The sequence below is a fragment of the Stegodyphus dumicola genome, chromosome 8 (assembly GCF_044657685.1).
Source record: "Stegodyphus dumicola isolate Sdum_Otavi_A_Nest chromosome 8, ASM4465768v1".
In the NCBI taxonomy this organism is placed as follows: Eukaryota; Metazoa; Arthropoda; class Arachnida; order Araneae; family Eresidae; genus Stegodyphus; species Stegodyphus dumicola.
The window spans coordinates 140,990,006-141,005,040 of NC_140775.1; positions in this window are offsets into that span (position 1 = coordinate 140,990,006).

Consider the following 15,035-nt stretch of genomic DNA (forward strand, 5'->3'; position numbering starts at 1 on the left):
TGTAATAAAAACTCAGAGGTAAAAGAAAATAGAAACTACATATAGAAAAATAAAATATATCAGACTCTTAAAAATAAAATTCATTTCTTAGAACATAAAAGCAAATGGCAACCTAAAATGCGCTCAGTAAACGAGTAGAAAATAAATGTATTTTTATTACAATTGTCAGACAAGATATGGTTTTGAAAAACAGTCGTTAACTGCTTACTGGTTTAGCATTAAAATAAGCATCATTGTTCAAGTTTTCTCGGTTCAATAAACACCTATAAACGATTGCACTCGCATGAAAGTGCCATAAAAACTGGAATATAAAAGTTATATTTTTGAAATTTACAATTTAATCTTACTACATTTTTTATGTATAAAAAGCGAAATAGGTAAACCAGAAAATATTTTATAACAGTTTTTAAATAATAAATTAATAACTAAATGTATTTGAAAAAGAAATTAAATATATTTAGTTAATTTATGGAAGAATTAATATTATTTGCATGTTTTTTTCCTATGAATGTCGGCGAAAATCATTCATCCAGCGAATCATCTGTATCGATAGTTTTGTTAATGGGTCATATGCTTCCGTTTTGAGGAAAAATTAGAAATTGAAAATAATACTAACAAATGGGCTACGGTAAAATTAACATTTATAAGTTCTATGCGCTGAAAAACTGAAACCAAAATTAACTGTTAATTTAATGTACAAAGTTGCTAGCTGCCACCAAAGCAAAGTTTACGAGTTCTATGTACACCTGAAAAGAAAGTACGTAAAAACATTTCAATATGAATGAAGTCAGTTCAGTCTTTCGAAGCAACAACCAATTCGTAAATAGTTTTTTGTTGCCAAATCAGGAGACAAAATCTTTGGACACTTCAAGTTAATATGTATACGTATGACGTAGTGATTTATATTTAATGTAATCTAACCACTTTTTCTGTGGCAACAACATACCATGTCAAATATCTTAATCTGAAACATAAAAGTTGCCAACAGCAGCAAATTGTTTAAAATACTGACATTAACAAAACATTTTCGACATACAATGACGTCACATGAAATCGCGTGCTTTCTTCAACATTAGAATAAGCCCTTTATAATAATAATATATTTAATTATTGGCAATGTTATTTTTAGTTCATATTTTGTAAAACTTGCAAGGTTTTTATTAACAAATTTTACGATTTGAAAGCGAGCAGTTGCAATATTTTTCCAATTATCCCCAGCGTGCGAGACTTCCCACTCGAAAAAATTTATGCGGAAATTAGCTTTTTCAGAGTTTTTAATTAATATCTCGGCTGATTAAAGTCGTAGAGAATGGTCGATATGGCTTCCACGAATTTTTAGAATCGGGGAGGTCCCTCTCTCGAAACTCAATTCCCCGCTTTTCCGGAGGATATATAGATATGATAGTATAGATGATAATAAAAAGAATTACAAATTGGAAACAATTCCTGTTCTGTAATTACTGTGAAAGACATTTGTGCTCCCGCCCCCAAAAAATTGTATTTAAGTGTTTTCAAGCAAGATTTATCCAATCTGGAGAAGGGAACAACGTGAGCTGGAAATCTAAACCTAGAATAGATTGATGCAGATCAGTTTTGAAACTGAATCTCTTTACTCATATCTGCTCCTTGTCATTTTGATTAATAACTGAAATTTATTTTCATCCAAGCACTTTTTCTTTTCTTCGTCCCCGTAACAATTTTTTGCCTTGATTCGAGACAAAGCATGGTTTCATTTTACTCTTATGTCTTATTCTACCGTATCCTTCAAGATTTCTTTCCTGATAATTTTTTCTCGTTCAGTAACTATTTTCACACACGTCCGCGTATAAACAGAGAAATTTTTAATAACTTTTTTGGGGGAAGTTTTGGAATAGGATTCATATAAGGGTTCAAAATGATTAACAAATAAACGGATAACAATAAAACTAAAAAAAATTATTAACGGATATGATTGATATCATAGAAAAATTATTTAGTATAAATTAATCAAATTTCGTAATAAGGATAGTATCTGAAATTTTTAATAATTCTGAGAAATCGTCTGTTTCTGCTACCATAAAATCTGAGTGAATCGCATTGCCCACTTTTTTACGGATAACATCATCTTAAGCTGCATTCAATTTTACTTGTTGCACAACTGAAGTCATACATTTTGAACGATTGAAAAACCGTTTCTGACGTGTTTTACGAATAGGTGAGTAATTAAGTGAGTACAATCACCACATTTTCATCGTGCAAAATGAACTAACTAATAAGTTATTGGGGAACAATTATTAAAATTTGGTGATACATTAGTTGGATTTATAAAACAGTTTTAAATTTGACTTATACTCAGGTTTTAAAATATCCCTGAAATTTTACAGAAAAATTCTACCTGTCGACTTATATTGGGAAATAATTGGTATTTGAAAGCAGTTCCTATTAAAAAAGCATTTTTTTTAATTTTGATATTTGTTTTCAATTTTGTCTAAATATTTAGGCAACATCTTACGTTTTGACTCATACTGCGCAATATATTGTTATATGAAAGCAGTTGCTATATAAAGAGAAATTTTATTTCATGATATTGTTAAATATCTTAAGAACATTTTCACCATTTAGAATAATAATAATTTTGTGGTTATCCTGTTTTCCACTCTACGTATTGGAAAACTTGCTCAGACTTTCTATAAATACATCTTAATTTTGTTTTTTAAGTAAAAAAGCTTGTTTTTTAGGTTAAAGATTATAGAGACATTACGTAATGTCAGATTTTTTAGTTATTGTTTCTTCTGTTATAAAAATTTGTTCATCACATAAACAATTTAAAAAAACCTTACGTATTTCAGTATTCAAGACATCTTGATCATGCACTCGCCAAATTTAAAAAGCCCTCATATTTTGAATTAAAGAACATTAAACTTAAGTCAAAAAAAGTAGCATACACATTACTCAGAATTGAATAATTAAATACTTCATTTGTTAATGAATTAGATTTCATCAAAGGATGTAACTTTAATTTTTATTCATCTAGCATTTTCCCTCAATTTTCTATCTCATATTTATTTAATCTCTTCATTAACACCACCAACAACAAGAAAAAAATGGAATAATAACATTTTTTTATTTCTATTAATATTATAATTAATTACTATTCTGAAGGTAATATATTGCCGGCAAATTACTTTTTCTGCTTTAAAATGCATACAGATTTTTTCTATAAAGCAAATATTGTGTGATCAGTTTTACCGTACTATTTATATACACAAATAAACTAATTTTCAATTTTAAATTGTCATGCCTTCAGGCTGTAATAATTAAGATTTTGCTCAAGCTTTTGTGGCGTGCACATTTTCATGTGAGTTAATAAGGACAGTTTTATTAGGAGGCGCTTATAAATTTATGCTCTAAAATGATTACACGCGTCACAGTGTCCTCTCTAAATATGGAATAATCGCGAAGGAATTATAAACTAGTTTAGATCAATGAATAATTTTTTAATTAATAAATAATTCATATGAATGAGCTGGGAATTAAGAAATACAAGATCATGCTCAAATTTGTTTCATGCTATATATATATAATAAGGTTAAAGACTAATTTCTTGAGAAACCCTAATTAAAAACCCTTTACGGCTCTGGTATTAAAACTGGAATTATGGCAAGTTAAAGTAAACATTCATATTTAAAAGTTTTCCAGTTAAAGGCAAAAAAGAGGCTTGTAATTTTCAAAATGGATATTGCGACGAAGTGTTTTTATACTATCCTTAAATGCTTAAAGGGATTGATATTTTTGCCTTCGCAAAATAAAAAAAAAACTGATTCTAATCTGTAAAAAGTTTTGTTTGATAAAAAGATAATCTCAATTTATAAGAAAAATTAAATGCATTGATTAAAGTTTCGAAAGGAATGTATAATATTTAAAAAGTGAGATGCAGTACCTTTTTGTAAAAAAAAAAAGAAACCTGAGGTATTTACAAAATTTAATGCACTTCTTTACAACTAGAAGCATTAATCTTCCAAGATTTTTTTTCCCACTCTAACATAAAATAAAATAATTTATGTGAGCAAATCATTTGTAAAATTTTCCATGCTAACACTATTTACATATATTGTGAAAAATGAATTATTGTAACAGCAGTGTTTAAAATTACCTTTCTATGGACAAAAACTCTGATACCTAAAAAAAAAAAAAAAAAAAAAAAAAAAAAAAAAAAAAAAAAAAGGCAAAGAAAATGGATGATTTTAGGTAGTGTAACATTGTTACAAAATGCCCAACGATTGCGCAACAGCTTCCCCGTAAAGCTGGGTCAGGGTGTCCATAAAGTGTCAAGTAAATGCAGGGTTTTTAAATTTGATGCAAAATCGCCCATTTGGCGATCTGCCACAGACGAAGCGAGAACATGCTAGAACTCATTTTTTGCTCTTTTTGCCGCTTCGTCAGGAATATTCTAGAATGTAAGTTAAAGCTATATATACTCTGCTTGTCCGGGAAGAAAGTAGTTTCTTGAGTTCCAAGATTAGCTTAAGAGCTATCAAGCGAGTCGGGAGCTGTACTTTAATGCTTTGCCGTGAAGTTGTTTTCACTATTATAGCCTGAAGGTTGCGTTGTTGATTGTTTCAGCCTGTTTGTCATAGTTTTTCAACGAGTGTAAACATCTCTTTGGAACTGTCCTGTGTAATAGCGCTTACTGGCGAATAAATTGTGTTTTAATTCTTCACTAAGTGTTAGCATCAATTACTCAAAATCCATAATCAAATCCAAAAGTCATAGAAAGCAAGAATTCCGTATTTTCATTAATTTCGTAACAATTTTAATCTTCGGAATTGTGTTGCCCTCCCTAACATAAAAGAAAATAATTTATGTCAGCAAATCATTTTTAAAACTGCTTATGCTAAAATTTTTTGCATGTATGAGAAAGTATTATTATTACAGTGCTATTCAAAATTAACTTTATTTGCACAAAACGTTGACATTTCAAAAAAAAAAAAAAAAAGAAAAAAAGAAAGAAAGAAAATTAATGATTTTAGGTAGTGTAATATATAAAATTATGATATATAAATAAAATGTAAGATATCTAACATGAATGCACATGACGCAAAGCCATAATACCATTATAAATAGAACCGAATTTATAAACGGCTTTAAAGTTTTAGAAAAAAAGAGACAAATCGCCTTGAAGACAAATCGAGACTTTCAAAATTAATAGGGAAAGTTATTTTCCTAACACGTGCAGACATTACTTTGAACAAGGAGTTAATTTACATTTAGGGAAGTAAATGTCAGTCCTCCGTCAATTACCTTCTTCAAGGACTTGAGATAACTAGCTCAAGAATATCAGGATTGAGAGTTCACAATCGTGTGAATATCCGGAGAATTTATTGTCTCATTATCATCGGTCTCAAGGAAATCTTTAACCAGGCGATGTACTAGATATGGACTAGATATATCCATCCATAAAAAGAAAGTTAGAACCACATCTGCGTTTAAAATGTTTGCACAAGGATGTGAGATTTCATAACAATATATCGGAGTAGACTGAGATCTTATCGAAAATGTGCAGAGAAGTGCATCCCTTAACCGATATTCCTACAATACCATCGCATATGTACAACTACAATAACAGTGTTCTATAACGTTAGAAGAGATTCATAGTGTTCTTGAATCTCTCTAGATAAAAATGCGCTTAGTTTCAAATATTATACCGAATAGTGACTATACACTAAAGAGAGTAAAAATCCACTGTTTTAAATTCAAATTCTGCCGCCCGGACGGGAATGTGGTTACTGACTATAACTGCCATAACGAAGGACCCGGGTTCGAATCCCGGAGAAGGCATGGATGTAATTTGTTCGTACCTAGGTTCGTCATAGAAGGCAAAGGTGGCTTACCTATTATGTCCTTCCATAATAAAGTGACCACCGCTTTCGGCTTTAATTGTAGCCAAAGTCTATGGACAGCTAGAACCCGCTATTGGGATAAAATCCACTTCTAATGGTCTCTGCACGAAAGCAAACTATTGGGTTTTAACCGTAAGTCACTTTTTATAAACTTTTCTTATTAATTTGATGATATATAAAAAACTCTAGTGAAGGCTGAAAGATAAAATCAATCCGGAAAAGCAACTGTTTTGGCTCTTTAATAATATTTTCACTCTTTAAATGCCTTCCAAAAGGCAAAGACCATGTCCTGAAATATTTCTACGATCTTGAAAGTGATCGAAGAATGATACGAAAACTTCCAAAAGATATTCTTTTGAAAGACTTTTCAAAGAGGAGGTTCAATAATACTGAACTAAAAGCTTGATTTTGACTCAGAAAAGCAGTTAGTGCCTGCTATGGCTTTGAATGACGTCCTATCATTATTTGCACAATCGTGTTGGTTTGGAGTGTAATAATTGAATTTGCATTTTATGCATGTAATGGAGAAAACTAGATTTCATGAAGTAGTTTTACATTTATTATTACCCAATCAAATTGGTCGCCGCTATACGATTGACAATAGTATTACGCAGGATGGCTCATAAATCTAGAATTTGGGACTGACATTGTTTCCTCTTTCCTTATAATGAAAGTATTAATCTCTGCTATTAAATAAAGAAGAATCTGTATGCACGTATACTTATATCTTCTTATATTTATTTAAAAATGGCGGCACATAGAACCACCAAATTTTGAACACATATAGTCAGAGCAAGATTTAGGCTTGATAAGGCCCTAAGCTATTTGAGATACGGGGCCATAAGTCTGTTATTAATATATTTTAATACTATTTATACTATATTTTAATTTTTTCGGCTCTAAGCTTGTGTTGCTTATACGTAAATCCGGCCCTCCACATAGTGTTCCAACCGAACATGTGCTAATAGAAGTCCGATTTTTGAATATCGAATTTGTTTTTTATTTATTTCATATTTTCTGCGAATTTAAAAAGAACTTTTATATAAAAACACAACATTGTAAAAGGTTTGTGTTCCCACTCGACAAAGCTTAAGAATTTATGTTTCAGATTTAAACCAGAAACCTTAATGATATCAAAAACTTATATTAGATTCAGCAAAACGCAAAATATTTGCCTTTCAAATTCAATTAAAAGACTCAATGATCTGATAAAAATTTGTTGTCGCTGCCCGAATTAAAATATTTTTGTCTTCCAGGCGACAGTGTAACGTTGACCAAAACGTAAGATATTTTTTAATTTTTCTTTAAAATGTATTCTATTATTAATTAACTAAGCGATTTAAAAACAATGAAAACAGATTCATTTCAATCATGATTAATTACCATTTGCACGAGTGAAATTACATTAGCTGGTTTTATTAAAATCATTATATAAATTTTCATTCGTTATAATATTTACTACACAATCAATATTGTTTCTGGAGCATCACCAAATCCATCATACATTTAAAAAATATTCTATGCAGCCTTTACAATTTAATAAATTATTTTGCTGCCTATCTCTATAAAATATTTTTCTCAGAGCACAACCGTACCTATTTACGTTTAGTTTTTCAATTTTTTTTCGTAGTTTTTAAGTTTACATCAAATCTTGAAATCAATTTCTTACGCAATTGTGACAAATTAAATTTCCTACAATAGACAATGATATGGATTTACGATAATAATACAATTTTCACATCGATGTCTTCATAATCAGAGAGTCAGTTTTACCGCGAAGGTTTTGTTTTCCCCTAACATGCTGTGCATATCTTTTCTTTGTGATCAAACTAATCATTGCCGAATTTTTTTTCTTTATAGCTTCGTTTAAAATAGAAAATGATTTTCTTTCTCGTATATATGTATGTACAGTTGAAAGTTACGTACGTAAATGTGTGTCTCTCCCTTTGTGTATATATATAATATTATAAAGTTATATCGATAAAACAACTAAAATTTAATGGTTTTAGACAAATTATGAAAATCGTAAAATACAATTATCTGTTCTTTTTCATGTACAACTATGTATAACTAACTCATAATAAAAACATGGGCTTCCCATGAAGCATTTTACTGGGCATTCGCAAAACTTAACACCATAACAGAAATAACAACATAGATATGGTGTATATTTATATCTAATCATTTAAATATCTGTTTCACAATTTTTATTTAAAATCCAAATGCTTAGTTCGTACTCAACAATTGTGCAGTTGGATTATTTACAAAGATTTTCCCACATCTGCCCATATATTGCAAAATAAATCTTAGTTCAACAATTTAGAGGCCTTTATTGGAAGTATTCTGAAAGCTACTTACGGAGGTTTGCCAGTTTCTTACAAATACTGGTAACATGGAAGGGAATAGAAAAGAGGTTTAACTTTCTTTTTAAGTCTCTCTCTGCTCTTTTTGCGGTTTAAGCTATTGCAAAATAGAAAGCGGATTTAAAGGCAGTAAAAACGCCATTTCGAGAAGTCCTGAACTTTGTTTTACGACAAGGATTTTTAAGACGTTATTTCCTGTATGTTATAACAATTCGTATGTTATTTACGAACATTAATGCGTGTTGCTGTTACTTTTTTTTCACTCGTCTGACAGAAACGTCATTATGTAAAAGACGTTATGAATTACTTAAAATCTTTTCACCAAATTTCTTAAAAATTATTAGAAAGTGATCCTTAATTTCTTAGCATTTATTGAAACTCCTTTGTGATTTAATTAAACTGTCAAACAAATTAAATTCATACTTAAGTCTAAAATTACCATATTATCCAAAATACTTTAGCCAAATTATTATTTAAAGCATGTTCTTTGAGTTAATTTAGATCTAACTTTCAAGTCCTAACATTATAAAAGCTAAACAAACCAGTATGATTATACAGTATTTAACAACCTTTGCTTTAAATTTATGTATGCGAAAGATGTTTAAGCTAAAAATTAAAAATAATAAATAAGAGACAAGTCAATAAAATTTTTCAAATCACATATACAATCATTATGTATATACTGACCCTCATTTAAGGCCACTCATCCGGTTTGTGATGCTGACTGCCGCACGAAAGAGCCCAGTTGGCAAGGGTATTTGTTAAATTACAGTATCTGTGTGGGAGTCAGAAGCTGCCCTCAAGGTTCATGTGCGGGCCCCCAACTCTGGAGCCTCACATTCAACCAAGTAATCAGGCATCCCTGTCCATCGTATGCAAAACTAGTAGTGTATGCAAATGAAGCCTCCTTTGTCATTAGCGGGAATACTCGAAAAGAAATTGAGCGATGTGGTATGGAAGTATACAACATCTCCGCAAATCTGTCCCACAGTATTAAATTAACAATCTCCGAGACCGTATGCAGAGCGCTGCTCATTCCTAAAAAGGGGATGAATCCAGCCAGGAAGCCATGTATTCCTATCAATGGAAAAAACATAAAATTTCGCAGTGAAGTCAAATTCCTAGGGCTTGTGTGCGATAAAGAACTTACCTGGCTACCTCACATCTCAAGCCATTGCAAACAAAATACGTCAACTGCAAAGTGCCAATTGGAGGAGGAACTCTCACTTCCAAATATGCTATATAAAAATCGTAATTGGAAAAATGGATGCCTGCGTCGCTGCCATGTGGGCGTCACCAATGGGAAGACTTAAGAAGTTAAACAGCTACTCTCAATACAACGGCCATTTGCGCTCCTCATAACCAGAGCCTTCCGAACAACTTCCACAGATGCGCTGAACTTTTCAGCCGGCCTGTTTTCCCTCCACATCTCTACCTTGAGCATGAGGCAGTGCTGGCGACGTTACACCATCTGCAACAGGAAATTACCTACCATGGTTCCCCATTCGCACCGACGGAGTTTACTATACGATACACTGCAAACCACACCCATCCAGCTGACAGAGGAAAAGGCTTCAAAGTCATACTGATACAGCACACGGACTCAGACCTGACCTCAGCCACCTTCCCAGATGGCTCAAAATCTGATGCAGGTGTAGGAAGTCGGCTTAGTCCATCTCATCAAATCTTTACAGACATGTCACTGGAAGGGGTACCTCGTGTAAAATAACAGCGTCTTCCAGGCCTTGGAGCAAGCAGTCTTCTATGCCATTCCAGAGAATCTTCGGAATATACAAATAATCTCAGGCAGCCAATATGCGCTACAAGCGATCCGTAATTCTTCACATGCTTCAAAACCAATAAAGTCCGTACTTTATTACTTCGCAACAATACGCATCAGAACATCACGCTCCATTGGACCAAGGCACATGCAGGATATGCGGAAAATGAGATCGCTAATTCTCTATCCAAAGAAGCGGCTTCTAATATAGAGGCAATCCAATGCCACCTCCCTGTACAAAGATCCTATCTGAAGTGCCATATTCTGAACATTTTCCTTAAAAAATGGTAAGCGGACTGGGACAACAGCGACAAAGGGCGTTGTACGCACGATTTTCTCCCAAACGTCTGCATAAATAGACTCTACTCTGCCTTACAGCTTACTAGATATATCAGTGGACATGACCTATTCCCTGAGTATTTCTTCACCCGAGCCATCACGAACACGGACCTTTGCAATTGCGGAGCACAAGGAAGTCCTGACCACTACGTCACAGAATGTCCATTAACCGAGAGATTCCATATCAAAATGCCTTCCACCAACATCAATCCATTCAGACGGTTTATATTGAGAACTCCAGCCCTACGAGAGAGAATCTATAACATCATTAACCTGCTAATGTCATCAGGACTGTATATTGTGGCCACGAACTAAGTAAAATCTCTATCACTTTTCTTCCTGAAACGCATCCATTGATCTATGTACGAATTATGGCAACGTGCGCTCACTAGCATCACCAATCCATTCTAACAACTAATCTTATATATTGATGCAACTAACACATTCATACAACATCATCCAGGTTTCAGTTTGTTCATGCGACTTCACAAAGAAACAAATGCATTCCAGAGGCAGGCCTCCTGGTTTAAGATAGTGGAGGCCGTGTGACATATACGTGCTTACCTTTGTTAGATACCAGATGTCTCCGTCCTTCGTAACATGTCACCTATCTGTGTGGGAAGGCGGCACTCGAAATACATGGCGACTCGAAAATCTCAAGAGGTTGCTGGCAAGAGACACCTCAGACCGACAATTCTGGGGCTGTTCTCCCTCAAAACTGGGGCGGAAACTTGATATTTTCGCTCCCAGCGTATCGTATATAACACGGCTCATTTTTCCTCCACGGGCCCACCATGTTAAACGTGAAACGGGAACGAAGTGTCACTAACGGACTACCGTATCATATTTGATATCCTGAAATGAAACATTTCTCTTCAGATTTTAAGTGGGTATAAACTGGGTCAGAATGCTACGAAAAACTTACTGAATAGAATGTCTAGAGTGTTAGAACTGTTGTCCTAACACTCTGATGAAAACTATTTATTATTTTATTCTACTACAATAAATGCGCGTCGCTAACAACACGCATTCATAAATTAGAAACGTTTCACGCAGTGCAAGCGGCTTTAAATTTGCGTAGATAAATATGCCAGTAGGATTATAATAAACACTGATATTTTAATTCTTAAGTTTCTTACTTCATTATCGTGCAGGAATAATTTAAATATGGAAATATAATCATTATTACCAATATTGCACTTTAACTTATTCTGAATATTTTAATTTTAAGTGTTAGGATTTTCTGTTTATATTACAAGAAATATTTTTCAAGTAACATATGCAAGTATCCAAGTATTTAGATAAAAGCAAATATTATATGAATTGCTTTTGCATGTTAGGCATGATTACATAATGCGCTTGGGCACACTGTGACGTTCAACTATCCACGAAACGAATATTCTTAAGAACTGAATTTACTGCTTTCAAATAGCTTAGTTTGTTAATACATAACAGAGAGATTAAATTTGAAAAATAAATATCTTACAATTTTCCGAATGGCAACATACTCGAATCAAAAGTAGAACGACGCATTTATAATTTTTCGACGCAGCATCCTATTTGGATACTAATAACCCCTTTTACGCTAATAAAAGTCATAATCGGCCGAGTAGTAAAGTTGCTGAACATTGGTAGTTCGGTGCGAGGTTCGGATCCTGCAAACGGACTGGCTATATGCGCGTTTTCGTGGTTTGCCCCATGTGTAACGTGTACACGAGCCAGTTTTCCTTCGAAAGTTTTTCGCGAAGGCATCCCTCCCCTTAAAGGCTGATAGCTCTCGACGCTGTGCCATAATCACACATAAACCAAACTGGTTTAAGAATTATTACCGCAGAAATTTAGATAACTTAGGACTTAACAAGGAATTTTAATAATAGTATTTCAAAAAATAACTTAGGTACTCAGTTTGTAAAAGTCTGAGTAATTTCATAGTCAAACATAAAAAATAAATATAGCAATATTACTGGTATTACAGTTAACAGGAAACTATTATTCATAATAATATAACATGAAAAGTCTCTTCGTAATAATATTTTTAGTCTTTCATAGACGATAATAAGATAAATTCTAGCTGAGACTTAAAATCGCGAGGAAGAGAAGATTTGAAAACATAAGCATTAAGAACACGAAATAAGTGTTAAAGGAAAACTGACTTAAAAAATGACAGATTTACTACGAATAAAAAGACAAACAGAAAAAAAAAAAAAACAGTTTTTAATAAACTATAGCACTGAAATTAAATTATTGTGTGTAATTAAAATGTCAAAGCAAATAACGGATATGCAGAGTTTACGGTAATGGTTTAAAGCTTAAACCGAATTGTTAGTTTATTAAAATAGACTGTGAGTTAAATATCTGTAAAATCTTCTTCTTTTTCATTAAAAATACGAGCATGTCTTTAGTACATTGAAACCAAAAGAAATAGGATCTAGTTTACTTCCTTGTACGAAGTAAATGAAGTATTGTAATCGCGAAAAATTTCGGGTATCATACTTCAACGAAAATATCCATTTCAATCGCTCTCGTAACCATTTGAACGATGTTTTGACGTGACATTTGTACATACGAACAAAATAAAGCGTTGTTTTTGCAAACACGGATTGCAAACTGGTTTAAAATGGATTCAGAGGGATTCTTTTCTTGGTTGTCTGTACGTTTTTACGTATGTATATATCTCACATAACTCAAGAACGAGTAGCCGTAGAACGTTGAAATTTTGTATATGGGAATGCTATAACTAGCGTGTAACTGTGCACCTCCTTTTTTCGTGAGCAGCCTATTGCAACGAAATAACATACCAATCGTATGGTGCAGCTTATTATATAAATATATCCAATCTGTTGCCTGACTCGGTAAGGTTTTGTGGCTGAATTATGTTATTTCTATCTTCCTCTTAAGGTTTTTATACTTTAGTTAATCGGCATGCAATAGTTGTAGAATTATCAACAATTTAAAAGTGGCGCGTTAAGCCTAACAAACTGCCATTTATTATATTTGAAACTCAGTAGAATAATGAATTAAGTCAGTTTCTGCACCTTCAATTTTTTTTTTTTTTTTTCCCGAGTGGGATCAAAAGTAAACTTTTAGTGTTGTGCAACGAAAAATCTGTTTTTGATTGTTTTTGCATAGAAATTCTAATTTTAATTGTAGAAGTTGTTTTTTAACTGTTTTAATTGTATTGGGTGTTTTATGTTTTTCGGTATTTTACAATTTTTAATGAAGTCGTTTTGAGTTTCTATATATATTTTTGCTTTGCCGCGAAGTCAGAACTGAATTTATTGAATGAAAAACCTATCTCTAATGAAATTCAGGGAAATAAGTTTAAATGAAATGCATCAAAGACTGTGTATAATTTAATTGGATATGCAAGGAAGTTATGTGATGTCCACATCAGACTTTTTAAAAAAATTGATGTGAAAATTTGAAACTGCAATTTTTCTTCCATAATCCTCTGTTATGTGTGTATATAGTATAAACCAAAATCACGCCATGTATGGAAGTTTCAGAAAATTATGTTTTTTAAACCCTTCCCAAATTTTTCTTGGTCTTTCTTTTTTTATCCTCTGAAAATACCAAAAAATGGAAAAGTCTTGGATATTTGCACGAGTTCAATGCAATTATTTTATCACCTCTCTCACCCACCCCCCTTTTTTTTAGTTTGCCATTATTTCATTGGCGTAGCCACAGCTTCTAACACCTGTTAACGTATACTATATAAATTTTCTTCCGAACGCGCTCCTCTCTGTGTCTTCTTTCGAATTCTTAATTTCGTTAGAATAAAATATTTGTTTGACTTTATTTCTGATTTGATTTATTGTCAGATTCTGGGATCAGTTTATATCATGTACTTTATCCAAAGCCATGGTAAATCAAGTAGCGTTATAAGTGAAAAGAACTGCATTTACGTTTATTTTCTTGCGCATAATGCCGAGATGATCAAAGCATTCGTACAATATATTGCCAATTCACAAACTCTATTTTTTACTTACGTGAATATCTCTCCAAACATATTACTCATTTCCACTGTCGAAAAGATGTATTAATCTTCCGAAAATGCAGCAATTTGGTTCAACATTTTGTATCCCCCCTTTTGGTCTAAGCGAAAGGAGAGAATGAGGATGATTCTGGAAACATGCCAGTTATCCTGGACTATCCACCTCCCACTCACTCACTGGCACGTGTCCAACGGAATACCTACGTCACAACTCGACCCTCGTTTTCGTTGTCTGGCCCCAGGGGAATGAAGGGTGAAATTTCTGTAACATATGTCATTCGATGTGTGCCGATTGAGAGGGATTAGGAGACGCGTTTGTGATCATTCAATGTCTTCTTTGATATCTCAGCCATAAAGAACCGAAGGCACATACAGACATTATGCGTTGCGTTCTATTAGTATAGAATGGGTATAGAATGGCATTTGTTGTAAACTTCGTTTCGTATATAGATGGTCTCATGGACAAAACCTTAATTTATATAGTTCTTTGTAATTTATTTCAATTTGCGTATTCCTGTAAACTGCGTAAAACGCTATGCGCTAGTTTGCAAGAAAGCACGTACTGTGATTATGTTGTATTTTGAAATTCATAGAAACAAAGAATGCTTCATTAAAAACTTGACATATCTCAGTGAGAAAACCATGTATTTCTATATATTGCTGGTTCTACGTACAGTCCT